Source organism: Hydra vulgaris, chromosome 02, assembly GCF_038396675.1.
Source record: "Hydra vulgaris chromosome 02, alternate assembly HydraT2T_AEP".
Taxonomy (NCBI): Eukaryota; Metazoa; Cnidaria; class Hydrozoa; order Anthoathecata; family Hydridae; genus Hydra; species Hydra vulgaris.
The window spans coordinates 34,747,281-34,760,693 of record NC_088921.1 but is presented as its reverse complement, the minus strand read 5'-3'; the positions used below and the strand labels follow the sequence as shown (position 1 = coordinate 34,760,693).

Genomic DNA, 13,413 nt, shown 5'->3' with positions numbered 1-13,413 from the left:
AAAAAACCTTCAATCTGTTGCAAAAAAAGATGCCAGAGCAGCCGAACAAATTGCTTCTCGAGTGATTTCCGATAAAAAATTACCCCCTGAAGGAACTATTCAATTTGCTAAAGCATCTGGTTGACCTCCACTTACAATTACCCCAGATATTTATACTTAAATAAATTTTAAATATTTTTCAAAGAAAATCTTTATAAAAGAGACAATATAGGTTTCGGGAAGTATATTTTTAACACGTTTCTAATCACTTTGAAAACGAGTATTTTGAAAGTTTTTGAACAAACTTTCTGAACAGAGTTTAGTATAAAGATAAAATACGTATATCTTAATTTCAATTCAGTGTATTACCCAACCACTATTAAGCGCTCCAAAGTTGACCACTCTAGCTCTTGTAAATGTACAATTAAATACGGGACTATCAAACAACGGATTAAAGAAACTGGTCAGAACTGTAAACCAAACATCAAGCAGCATAATGGTAGAGCCAAATTTTTATAAGAATTTCTAAAGAGCAGGTCAACACTTGAGTGATTTCTTCACCGTCGGTGACTTAAAAATTACCAACGGAAAACGAGATTTTGGCACAGTTTGGGTTGTGCTCACTGCAATGATTCATCAAGTCTTGTAAAGCATGTTATTCAATCTCGCGAAATTTCTAGTGGATATTTTGTTAAGCTCGAAACTGATGTTTTTCTCAAGTTTTGTCTGAGTATTGTTGATTGTGCGTGAAGGAATGATACCAGCTCACCGCCTCAAAAGCAACCTCTCACTCAAAAGACTCACAAAGACACTGAATTATTCTTGTTGCGGTATTAGAAGATTTGCCAGAAATTCACTCCAACATCAAAAAAATCTGGTCACTGATTAATGCAAATGAAGTTGAACTAATTTTTTTTTTTTGCGATACAAAAGTTGCAAATATAATTTGTGGTCTTCAAACCTATTCAAGCATGCACCCTTGTACATGGTGTGAGGTCAAATCCAAGTGTCTTAGGAAATCTAGAAACTTGCGAACACTGGACCCAAAATAATCTAGCCTCAAGTCTTTTCAGCAATCTGGTGAGGTTGTTGCTTATGCAAAGTTGTTTGGAAGTATAATTTAAAAGCCAACCATTAGTTGGCCTGACAATTTTCTGATTTTGGAAATAATCCCACCGACGGAATTGCATCTCCTTATAGGAGTTAGCAATCATCTTTCAAGATACTTGGGTAAAAGCTGTTAAGTGGCCAGCTGCCCTTCACGTTCAACTGAGCCTATATCATGGGACCAGTTTGAGGAAAATGAGTGCAGAAAGCTTCTTAACAACATGAATGTGCTCCAGCAACTTACTCGGTTCCCAACATTCTTAAAATAATTGAAACATTCAAAAGTTTTAATTTAGTCGTAAATTCTTGCTTTGAATTTATCCTTCACCCGGGTTTTACTGAAATAATTGAAAATTTTAAAAGGTGTCACTTAATGATAACTGGCGCAAGCACGACACCCTATATTCACACCGTCTTTTACCACATCAAAGATACCATCAGTCGCAAAGGATCCCCCTTTGAGCCCTATAGTGAGCAAACTGTCGAAACTGCTTATCAAGACCTATATAAAAATTGGTCAAGGTATAAACAAAACAATAATCATCTAGAGTACAAAGAAAGATTGGTATACTGCATAACTGATCTAAACAGTAAGCATCTTTAAAAAACTGATACCATGATTCGATTTATTAGATTAGGCAGCAGAAAATTGTAGCTTATAATGAAAATGTTAACCATTTTAATCCTTAATTGCTGTTAGTAATTACGAATTTTGATAATGCAATTAAAAATATTAAAGAGCATTTTACTAAAAGAGTATATTAAGCTATTTTGAATAAATTTATTGTGAAGAAAATCAAAGACCATATCAGTTTAATAAGATGCTATTTGATGGTAATATAATGTAAAAAAATAGGGTTTATATAGTTATTTTTTTGCTTCATCTTAAAAGTCAAAGTATTTAAAAAGGTTTCAAGAGCCAATAACAAAATATTATAAAAAAAACGTTTTATAGCATCTTCACAATCTTATAACAAAAACCTTTTTTTTTTGGTTTACCAAGTGATAGTCCTTTTGCCAGGTTTTGCACTTTTTTAAGCACTTTTTTCTTCATTTTGGCAGTAGTTTATGCCTTTTTTTTTTAATTTTATTTAGAAAATGTTGAGACATTTACGCAATGCATAAGTCAATTCCTTCAAAAAAACCATGCTTTAAATAGCAAATCGATATTTTTGTCTGTAGTATGAAAATGGTTCATGTAGCAATAAAAAATTATAATAAAAATTGTTGATAGTAGAACACTACTGTAACCTTTACTTTGATCGAAATATTCATTGCGAAAAGCAGAAGCCCCAATATTGACCCTTGTGGGACTCCCGAAATTATAGTTTTGGTCAATGAAGATGTTTCCTTATCTATAACGTATTGAAGTCTGTTATTTGAGTAGGATTTAAACCATTTAAGAGGAATTCCACGCACACCATAGCATTGTAATTTGGCATGAAGAACATCGTGATTTACTGTGTCGAATGCTTTACGCAGGTCAAGGAAAACACCACAAACAAACTTATTTTTATCAAGGGCATTTCTTAAGGTGGTAGTATAGTAATTAGCAAAAAAAAAAAAAATCACCACTTTTTTCAAATAAAAAAAAATTCTACAATGTGTAATATAACATCAAGAAGCAAAAAAAAAAAAAAAAAAAAATTATGACAAATCTTCTTCAGCATAATTATCGCTGAAGGCCCATAAATGGGGTAAACTGTGACAGAGATTTTTCAAGAACCCTTATATATTTTTTATTGAAAATTTGGCTGGTGATATATTACATGTGGCATTGCAACATAGACTAGAAGATTTTGATATGGTCAAAAAAATCAAAAAATATTTGCATTTGTGTAAAATTTTGCAATTTTGGGGGTAATTTATGAAAAAAAATGATTAAAAATTACTGAACGAGAGAAGCAATAAAAATTATCCTAGTGTATGTTGTAGATACTAATGTAGTGAGTATGTGTGCCAAATTTCAAGTAAATCTGATAATTGGTTTTTTAAAAAATCCACGTCGCAAACCCCAAATACATGATTTTGAGAAAAACGCAATTAAAAAAAAAAAAAGAAGAATAAAATAGTTCAAAATTCACCACTTTTATAAGTTACACCTTCCAGTTCTTCATTTTGGTCACAAAAACCTTTTTTTATTGCTCTTAACTTTTTTCTTCTTGATTTTACTTTAGTACTACATTGTTTTTCTGCTTTAATGATTCGTTTATTGTCTTTACGTAAACAGTAATTTTGCGCATTTACACGAATTCCATTCCAAGCTCATTAAACAATTTATTTAAGAACTGCTGCCCTTCATTAAAATTTAGTACAGCTGAGGCTACTCCTATACTTAGAGCAGTTCTTTCAATAAAGAGATTCTGTTTGGGCATCGCTTCCATATCAACTGGTTTAAAGACTCATTGGGATTCTGCGTTTTTCCATGCAAACATTTTTCAAGAAGTTTATCGGAACCAAGGTCTATAATATTGGTTTGATGGTGTTGCAGACAGCAGCGGGAATACAAATATTTTCTTTATATGAAATTTTGCCAGTCAGTTTGTCAGACTGGAATTTGCACCAAGAATCTTTGGTACGCAAACAAAACTGATGACGCGTTTCGCCATCACAACTTTCAGAACAGTGAAAAAGTACAGCTGCAACACTCTTTTTCATTCCATATAAATTTCCAACGTTTTGCCTTATTGCCTTACCATAATAATTTTGCAATGTATTTATAACATGTTCTGTTAAGCGACCTGCTCCTCCTAACTTTTTGCCATCACATAAAGTTTCTTTATTTTGTTTTTTTAAGTTTCTTAATCTAGTACCAACACGTTTTTGAATATGCCCAATGCACTCTGCTTTTTTTATTTCAAAATCTCCATAAGGTTTTGCAGAAACGACATTAACATATGAACTGCTATCTCCATCTCCTAGAAACGTTGTATATCTCAAATTATTTTTTTTTCAGAACGCAAAAATATTTTTATTGTACCACTTGATTCCATAGAGGAGGCTGAACCGGTATGACTGATTTTGCACTTTTTATAATGTAAGGAGTAAGAAATCATTATATTCTTCATGATGTGTGTACTTTTTTAACTCCCATATAGAACACAACTTACAAGTTTTTGTTTCTATTTTCATAATCAACACACTTACCATTTTCTACAGCAACAGCTGTTACTAATCCATTGTTTGAGGTGTATCCACGTTTCTGCCATGATCCATCAAACCCACAAATAATATCTTTAGATGTTTCATTGATTGATAGTAACTCATTTGCTGCATTTGACATGCTTTTGTCAACCAAACTTTGATAACATCCAACATTATGTGCAATGTGTCATTATAGCAGTTTTTATTCATTGGAGGGTTCATGTTCATAATTCCACAAAATGTTTCTACTGCTGAAAATCCCTTACCCATTTCACGAAATGCAATTACTGTACGAGTGTTTATGTCAAAGCGTTTTCGTCCAACACAATTAATTTTTTTATCCATTTTAGCAGATAAAAAAAAATGATTGCCCCATTCACAATCACTGCAACAAATTTTTAGTCCAATACTTAGGCCATATTTTTTTGAAGAATCAAACTGCAAATTTACTAACTTGTTACATTCTGGGCATTTAAGGACCATTATTGCTTTTTTAAGTAAACCAAAGTTCATAATAAAGTTAAAGTCTTCATTTATCTGTTGAGGTTCATTTACAACTTCTTTGTTGAACAACTTCTTGTAGGATGGAACATGGTATGTTTTCAACTGAAGGTATGGCTACGGTTTCATTATTTTTGCAGACATTTGTATGTCTGTTTCCATAAAACTTTCTTTTCTTATTTTGGTATACTCTTTTAGAAGATTGTTTTCTTTTCGTTCGACCCATTACACTTTTATTAAAATAAGATATTTAAAAAATTGACTGATGTATACTACACTATAGACTATTGGTGAACTTATAAAGAGCATAAAATAGCAATAAAGCGTGCTCATTCGCGTATAAATCGAGTCAATAAACAAGAAGTAACTGGTGATTAACAATTTTCATTATAAAAGTTTAGCATGAAACTGTTTTTATTGTTTATATATAACTTTGATTGCAAAAACCCCTAGTAAATAAAGCGTTGCTACGGATAAAAATTGATATTGAACAATTTAAAAGCAATTTCAGAGGTATATACTGATTTTTTTATTATAAAGCAAGATAAGATTTCGACTCTACAATAGTTATATTAGCTAAAAAATGTATTTTTGAAAAAATGAATTTTTCAATTTTAATTACTATACTACCACCTTAAAGTTTCTGTAAAATCAATTAGCGCATGTGTAGTAAAATGATTACGTCTAAATCCGTATTTGTAATTTATGAAAGCAATTAAAAGTATCAAAAAAAGCTGTACAGTCTTTTGTGCATAGTTTTTTCAAATATTTTTCCGATGTTGGATAACAAAGAAATAGGTCTGTAATTAGATGGTTCAAGCTTTGACCCATTTTTGTGAACTGGAATAATGTTAGCAATCTTAAAATCGTCAGGAAAAATTTCTTTTTTAAACGAATTATTAACCATTTTAGAGATTGGTTCAAATATAATTTTTAAAGATAGGTTAAGAATTGGAGGAAATTCAGAGCTTTTGGGCCAATGCTTTTCCTATCATTCATCACGGAAATAATTGTTTCAATTTCTTCTTTAGTTACAGGTGAAAGAAAAAATGAGTTCAAATTTGGGATTTTAAGAAAATCGTTAAATTTATTATATAAAAAGGTTCAATTTTTTCGGAAATATTCACTGATATATTTAAAAAATAATCATTAAATGAATTAGCAATAGTTTTATTATCGATAATTAAGTTGTTATTGATCATAAGATTAATAGACTGTTTTTTTGTGAAACTGTTGTTAATATTAATTATTTCTCTAATTTCTTTCCATGTATTTTTCATATTGTGTAAATTGTTTTGAAAGAAATTTGAATAAAAGTTTTTTTTACTTACTTTTAATAAATTACTGATTTTATTTCTGTATGCTTTAAATCAATTAAATGTTCTTTCTTTTATTATAGTTGACGAATGATTGAGGAATTTTGTGTACAGTTCATCTTTTATTTTAATTGACTTCAAAATGCCTTGAATTATCCACGGCTTACTTTTAGATTTAATTTGTCTATATGTAAGAGGTTTTAATGGCGCATTTATATTAAGAATATTTTCAAAATTTTGCATGAATAATTTAACAGACTGATTAGGGTCGTCTTCTCCTTTTATTAATTGGGACCTAAGAATACTCTTAACATTTTTTTTTATTCTTGTACTTTTTTTTTGATTTTGTTTTTTAGCTATATTTTTATACTTTTTAACTTTTCTTTTTAAAAGGTTTTTATATTTACGAAAGTTACGACATACCATTACGAAGGTTATGAAAATACCATAAGTCTTTTGCTATTATCATAACCTTCGGTCTATAACAACGGTCTATAACAACGCGTTAAACGTCCATGTATTTATACGTCTATCTATTTATACGTCCTTGATTATATTAAGTTAAAGATATATATTAAATCACAATATTTTACAATTCAAGTAGGGGATATAACTCAGTGGTAGAGCGCTCGCTTTGCATGCGACAGGCCCGGGGCGAACCCCGGGCTTCTCTCTCGCAAAATCCCGAATCCCGAGCGAAACCCCGCTTCTCCAATTTATTTAGGTATAGTTTTTTTTATTTAATATCATATGATTTTTTTATTTAATATCATATGATAGTATTTTATTTCTTATCATATGATTGTATTATATTAAATAATAAAACTATATTTAAAATAGAATTGGTGGTGTGGGGTTTAGAACCCCGGGCCTCTCGCATGCAAAGCGAGCGCTCTACCACTGAGCTACACCCCCGATGGAATGTTTCCGATCTTATAAATTTAAATACGTTTTAAAATAAATTTAATCGAGAAGCTATAAATAGAGATAGACGTATAAATAGATGGACGTTTAACGCATTGTCAGACCATTATATTACTAAAATTCTAAGCTAGTTATAATTTCTATCATCTTTTTTTGAAATAAATTTTCAAAATAAACCGAGTTTTTGTTTTGATAACTTCTTTCAGTAAACATTTTATCCGTTTTATCCGTAAAACATTAACTTTTGGGAAATATAAATGTTTTTTTTTATAATTAAGAACATTGTGTGTTTGAAAATATTTTAATTTATCTGCAAGCTATTATTTAATAACTTATTTGTAAATAAACTTTGACGTCAAAATATTGTTTGTTAAAAGTGCGATATTTCATATAATATAAATATAAAAAAGTAAAGTAAAATTTTCTACGTGTTGTATTTAATACCATAGATCATTTACGGATTGAACGAGATTGTTGGCGGTAAGATGTGGGACAAAAAAGAGTTTTTTGTGCCAAAATTATTTTCGTAGTTTTTTTCTATTAGAATAGCTATATTTATATATAAAATGCATAAATAAAGTAATAAACATGTAATTATATAATATAAAAAAAATTATTAAAAAAATTAATTATTTTGGTGAAAAATACGAAATATTTTTAATGGACAAGACAACTTTTATCAGTGTAAACATTAAAAATATTACTTTTCGATGCACGTATTTGTCATAAAACAACTTTTTTAGATTTATATTTATAAAACTTATATATTATAACAGTAGTGAAAGATTTTGTAGGTATTCTTTGTGAACAAAGCATCTTTTTTACATGTTAGATCTCTCATCAACTGACCATCAACCAAAGCAATCTTTTGTTATAACTTTTTTATTGCAAAAAGTAAAATCTTGTGATCGTGGCTATTTACATAGTTTACCATGAGATTTTCATTCATGTAAATGTTTGGAGGATATTGTGGGAGTAGTTTATCTGATACCTAATAGTAAAAGTTAATGTAGCAAAAAAAAATATCAAAAACTATTATATTTTGAATATCATAAAAACTTATGATTACATTTACGTTAAAATTATTTTTAAAAGCCTGAGCGAAAAAAACATTCTTAATTAAAATAATATAGTCTAAAATGAAAGTCAATAAAGTTAATTTAAAATAATAGTAGCGTAAGAAAGTTGATAAATAAAAAATGCAAAATGCGTTTTGGAACACATGTCAAATTAGCGTGTAAATAACCGCATAAAATTACGCTTAAATTAATATTTAATGTTTTTTTAACTAGATATTTCCTCTAATGAACACGTCTTCACCATTATGACAAATTTTCACCGTGCAATGCTGACATTGATTTTTTGGTATTTTGGCACACTCTGTCCGACTGTGCAATTGCTGCCATTAATATCTTAAAGATTGAAGTTTCTCTTTTTTGAAAGAAATTAAAGCTTTTTTTTTGTAACACAACTTCGTTTTGATATTTTTTGTTATTTGAGTTTTTTTTTACAAGTAAAGATCCAGAATAATTATACAATATACAAACTTTTCGTTATATAATTTTACAGGATTTATACCAGCAATGTCGAACCCAAGAATTTTTAGCAGGGGGGGAGAGTGGGGCAGGGGGAATGGGGGTTGGGATGTTGAAATATTTTTGTATATTGTAATACATTATTTAAAAAAAAAGAATCTCAATTTCTAAGATATTTTAGGTGTTTCAAAATCCGATTGGGGGGGGGGGGGAGGGAATGGAGGATGCATCCGCGTGTCGCTTTGATATATAATCAAGTAAAGTTTAATACGATCAGGACCTCCCTAAGGGTTGTTGCCGCTCAGGGCAAATGAGGTTGCGGCGTCCTCCTATCTCCTCTAATAGTCGTGTATATAAGTTTTTTGTGCTGTCAAAAATACTTTAATACTTACATCATTTGCCCTGAGATACATAAATATTGTATTACAATATACAAAAATATTTCAACATCCCAACCCCCATTCCCCCTGCCCCACTCTCCCCCCCTGCTAAAAATTCTTGGGTTCGACATTGCTGGTATAAATCCTGTAAAATTATATAACGAAAAGTTTGTATATTGTATAATTATTCTGGATCTTTACTTGTAAAAAAAAACTCAAATAACGAAAAATATCAAAACGAAGTTGTGTTACAAAAAAAAAGCTTTAATTTCTTTCAAAAAAGAGAAACTTCAATCTTTAAGATATTAATGGCAGCAATTGCACAGTCGGACAGAGTGTGCCAAAATACCAAAAAATCAATGTCAGCATTGCACGGTGAAAATTTGTCATAATGGTGAAGACGTGTTCATTAGAGGAAATATCTAGTTAAAAAAACATTAAATATTAATTTAAGCGTAATTTTATGCGGTTATTTACACGCTAATTTGACATGTGTTCCAAAACGCTATTTTGCATTTTTTATTTATCAACTTTCTTACGCTACTATTATTTTAAATTAACTTTATTGACTTTCATTTTAGACTATATTATTTTAATTAAGAATGTTTTTTTCGCTCAGGCTTTTAAAAATAATTTTAACGTAAATGTAATCATAAGTTTTTATGCATCGAAAACAGACAGTTTTTGATATTTTTTTTTTGCTACTAACCTTTACTATTAGGTATCAGATAAACTATCCTCCAATATCCTCCAAACATTTGACTATGTAAATCTCATGGTAAATGTATGTAAATAGCCATGCATCATAAATATTTTGCAACTTTTTGCAATAAAAAAAGTTATAACAAAAGATTGGTCTTCGGTTGATGGTCAGTTGATGAGAGATACTGAACATGTAAAAAAGATGCTTTGTTCACAAAGAATACCTACAAAATCTTTCACTACTGTTATAATATATAAGTTTTATAAATATAAATCTAAAAAAGTTGTTTTATGACAAATACGTGCATCGAAAAGTAATATTTTTAATGTTTACACTGATAAAAGTTGTCTTGTCCATTAAAAATATTTCGTATTTTTCACCAAAATAATTAATTTTTTTAATAATTTTTTTTATATTATATAATTACATGTTTATTACTTTATTTATGCATTTTATATATAAATATAGCTATTCTAATAAAAAAACTACGAAAATAATTTTGGCACAAAAAACTCTTTTTTGTCCCACTGTGAATTGCCAACAATCTCTTGTTCAATCCGTAAATGATCTATGGTATTAAATACAACACGTAGAAAATTTTACTTTACTTTTTTATATTTATATTATATGAAATATCGCACTTTTAGCAAAACAATATTTTGACGTCAAAGTTTATTTACAAATAAGTTATTAAATAATAGCTTGCAGATAAATTAAAATATTTTCAAACACACAATGTTCTTAATTATAAAAAAAAACATTTATATTTCCCAAAAGTTAATGTTTTACGGATAAAACGGATAAAATGTTTACTGAAAGAAGTTATCAAAACAAAAACTCGGTTTATTTTGAAAATTTATTTCAAAAAAAGATGATAGAAATTATAACTAGCTTAGAATTTTAGTAATATACGGTCTATGACAACGCGTTAAACGTCCATCTATTTATACGTCTATCTCTATTTATAGCTTCTCGATTAAATTTATTTTAAAACGTATTTAAATTTATAATATTGGAAACATTCCATCGGGGGTGTAGCTCAGTGGTAGAGCGCTCGCTTTGCATGCGAGAGGCCCGGGGTTCGAAACCCCGCTCCTCCAATTCTATTTTAAATATAGTTTTATTATTTAATATAATACAATCATATGATAAGAAATAAAATACTATCATATGATATTAAATAAAAAAATCATATGATATTAAATAAAAAAAACTATACCTAAATAAATTGGAGAAGCGGGGTTTCGCTCGGGATTCGGGATTTTGCGAGAGAGAAGCCCGGGGTTCGCCCCGGGCCTGTCGCATGCAAAGCGAGCGCTCTACCACTGAGTTATATCCCCTACTTGAATTGTAAAATATTGTGATTTAATATATATCTTTAACTTAATATAATCAAGGACGTATAAATAGATAGACGTATAAATAGATGGACGTTTAACGCGTTGTTATAGACCGTTGTTATAGACCGAAGGTTATGATAATAGCAAAAGACTTATGGTATTTTCATAACCTTCGTAATGGTATGTCGTAACTTTCGTAAATATAAAAACCTTTTAAAAAGAAAAGTTAAAAAGTATAAAAATATAGCTAAAAAACAAAATCAAAAAAAAAGTACAAGAATAAAAAAAAATGTTAAGAGTATTCTTAGGTCCCAATTAATAAAAGGAGAAGACGACCCTAATCAGTCTGTTAAATTATTCATGCAAAATTTTGAAAATATTCTTAATATAAATGCGCCATTAAAACCTCTTACATATAGACAAATTAAATCTAAAAGTAAGCCGTGGATAATTCAAGGCATTTTGAAGTCAATTAAAATAAAAGATGAACTGTACACAAAATTCCTCAATCATTCGTCAACTATAATAAAAGAAAGAACATTTAATTGATTTAAAGCATACAGAAATAAAATCAGTAATTTATTAAAAGTAAGTAAAAAAAACTTTTATTCAAATTTCTTTCAAAACAATTTACACAATATGAAAAATACATGGAAAGAAATTAGAGAAATAATTAATATTAACAACAGTTTCACAAAAAAACAGTCTATTAATCTTATGATCAATAACAACTTAATTATCGATAATAAAACTATTGCTAATTCATTTAATGATTATTTTTTAAATATATCAGTGAATATTTCCGAAAAAATTGAACCTTTTTATATAATAAATTTAACGATTTTCTTAAAATCCCAAATTTGAACTCATTTTTTCTTTCACCTGTAACTAAAGAAGAAATTGAAACAATTATTTCCGTGATGAATGATAGGAAAAGCATTGGCCCTAATAGTCTTCCGACTTCAATTCTTAACCTATCTTTAAAAATTATATTTGAACCAATCTCTAAAATGGTTAATAATTCGTTTAAAAAAGAAATTTTTCCTGACGATTTTAAGATTGCTAACATTATTCCAGTTCACAAAAATGGGTCAAAGCTTGAACCATCTAATTACAGACCTATTTCTTTGTTATCCAACATCGGAAAAATATTTGAAAAAACTATGCACAAAAGACTGTACAGCTTTTTTGATACTTTTAATTGCTTTCATAAATTACAATACGGATTTAGACGTAATCATTTTACTACACATGCGCTAATTGATTTTACAGAAACTTTAAGGTGGTAGTATAGTAATTAAAATTGAAAAATTCATTTTTTCAAAAATACATTTTTTAGCTAATATAACTATTGTAGAGTCGAAATCTTATCTTGCTTTATAATAAAAAAATCAGTATATACCTCTGAAATTGCTTTTAAATTGTTCAATATCAATTTTTATCCGTAGCAACGCTTTATTTACTAGGGGTTTTTGCAATCAAAGTTATATATAAACAATAAAAACAGTTTCATGCTAAACTTTTATAATGAAAATTGTTAATCACCAGTTACTTCTTGTTTATTGACTCGATTTATACGCGAATGAGCACGCTTTATTGCTATTTTATGCTCTTTATAAGTTCACCAATAGTCTATAGTGTAGTATACATCAGTCAATTTTTTAAATATCTTATTTTAATAAAAGTGTAATGGGTCGAACGAAAAGAAAACAATCTTCTAAAAGAGTATACCAAAATAAGAAAAGAAAGTTTTATGGAAACAGACATACAAATGTCTGCAAAAATAATGAAACCGTAGCCATACCTTCAGTTGAAAACATACCATGTTCCTCATCCTACAAGAAGTTGTTCAACAAAGAAGTTGTAAATGAACCTCAACAGATAAATGAAGACTTTAACTTTATTATGAACTTTGGTTTACTTAAAAAAGCAATAATGGTCCTTAAATGCCCAGAATGTAACAAGTTAGTAAATTTGCAGTTTGATTCTTCAAAAAAATATGGCCTAAGTATTGGACTAAAAATTTGTTGCAGTGATTGTGAATGGGAAACGATTTTTTTTTCATCTGCTAAAATGGATAAAAAAATTAATTGTGTTGGACGAAAACGCTTTGACATAAACACTCGTACAGTAATTGCATTTCGTGAAATGGGTAAGGGATTTTCAGCAATAGAAACATTTTGTGGAATTATGAACATGAACCCTCCAATGAATAAAAACTGCTATAATGACACATTGCACATAATGTTGGATGTCTATCAAAGTTTGGTTGACAAAAGCATGTCAAATGCAGCAAATGAGTTACTATCAATCAATGAAACATCTAAAGATATTATTTGTGGGTTTGATGGATCATGGCAGAAACGTGGATACACCTCAAACAATGGATTAGTAACAGCTGTTGCTGTAGAAAATGGTAAGTGTGTTGATTATGAAATAGAAACAAAAACTTGTAAGTTGTGTTCTATATGGGAGTTAAAAAAG

At 29.0% G+C, this 13,413-nt stretch overlaps 2 non-coding genes across 2 annotated transcripts; one reads left to right on the top strand and one right to left on the bottom strand.

The window, feature by feature from the left end:
- Nucleotides 1–6,890: 6,890 nt before the first annotated feature.
- On the bottom strand, nt 6,891–6,962 carry trnaa-ugc (transfer RNA alanine (anticodon UGC)). Its single transcript has one exon. It is a non-coding gene; the product is annotated as a tRNA-Ala (tRNA).
- A 3,655-nt stretch (nt 6,963–10,617) lies between these two features.
- trnaa-ugc (transfer RNA alanine (anticodon UGC)) lies at nt 10,618–10,689 on the top strand. The gene has a single exon. It is a non-coding gene; the product is annotated as a tRNA-Ala (tRNA).
- Nucleotides 10,690–13,413: the final 2,724 nt, after the last annotated feature.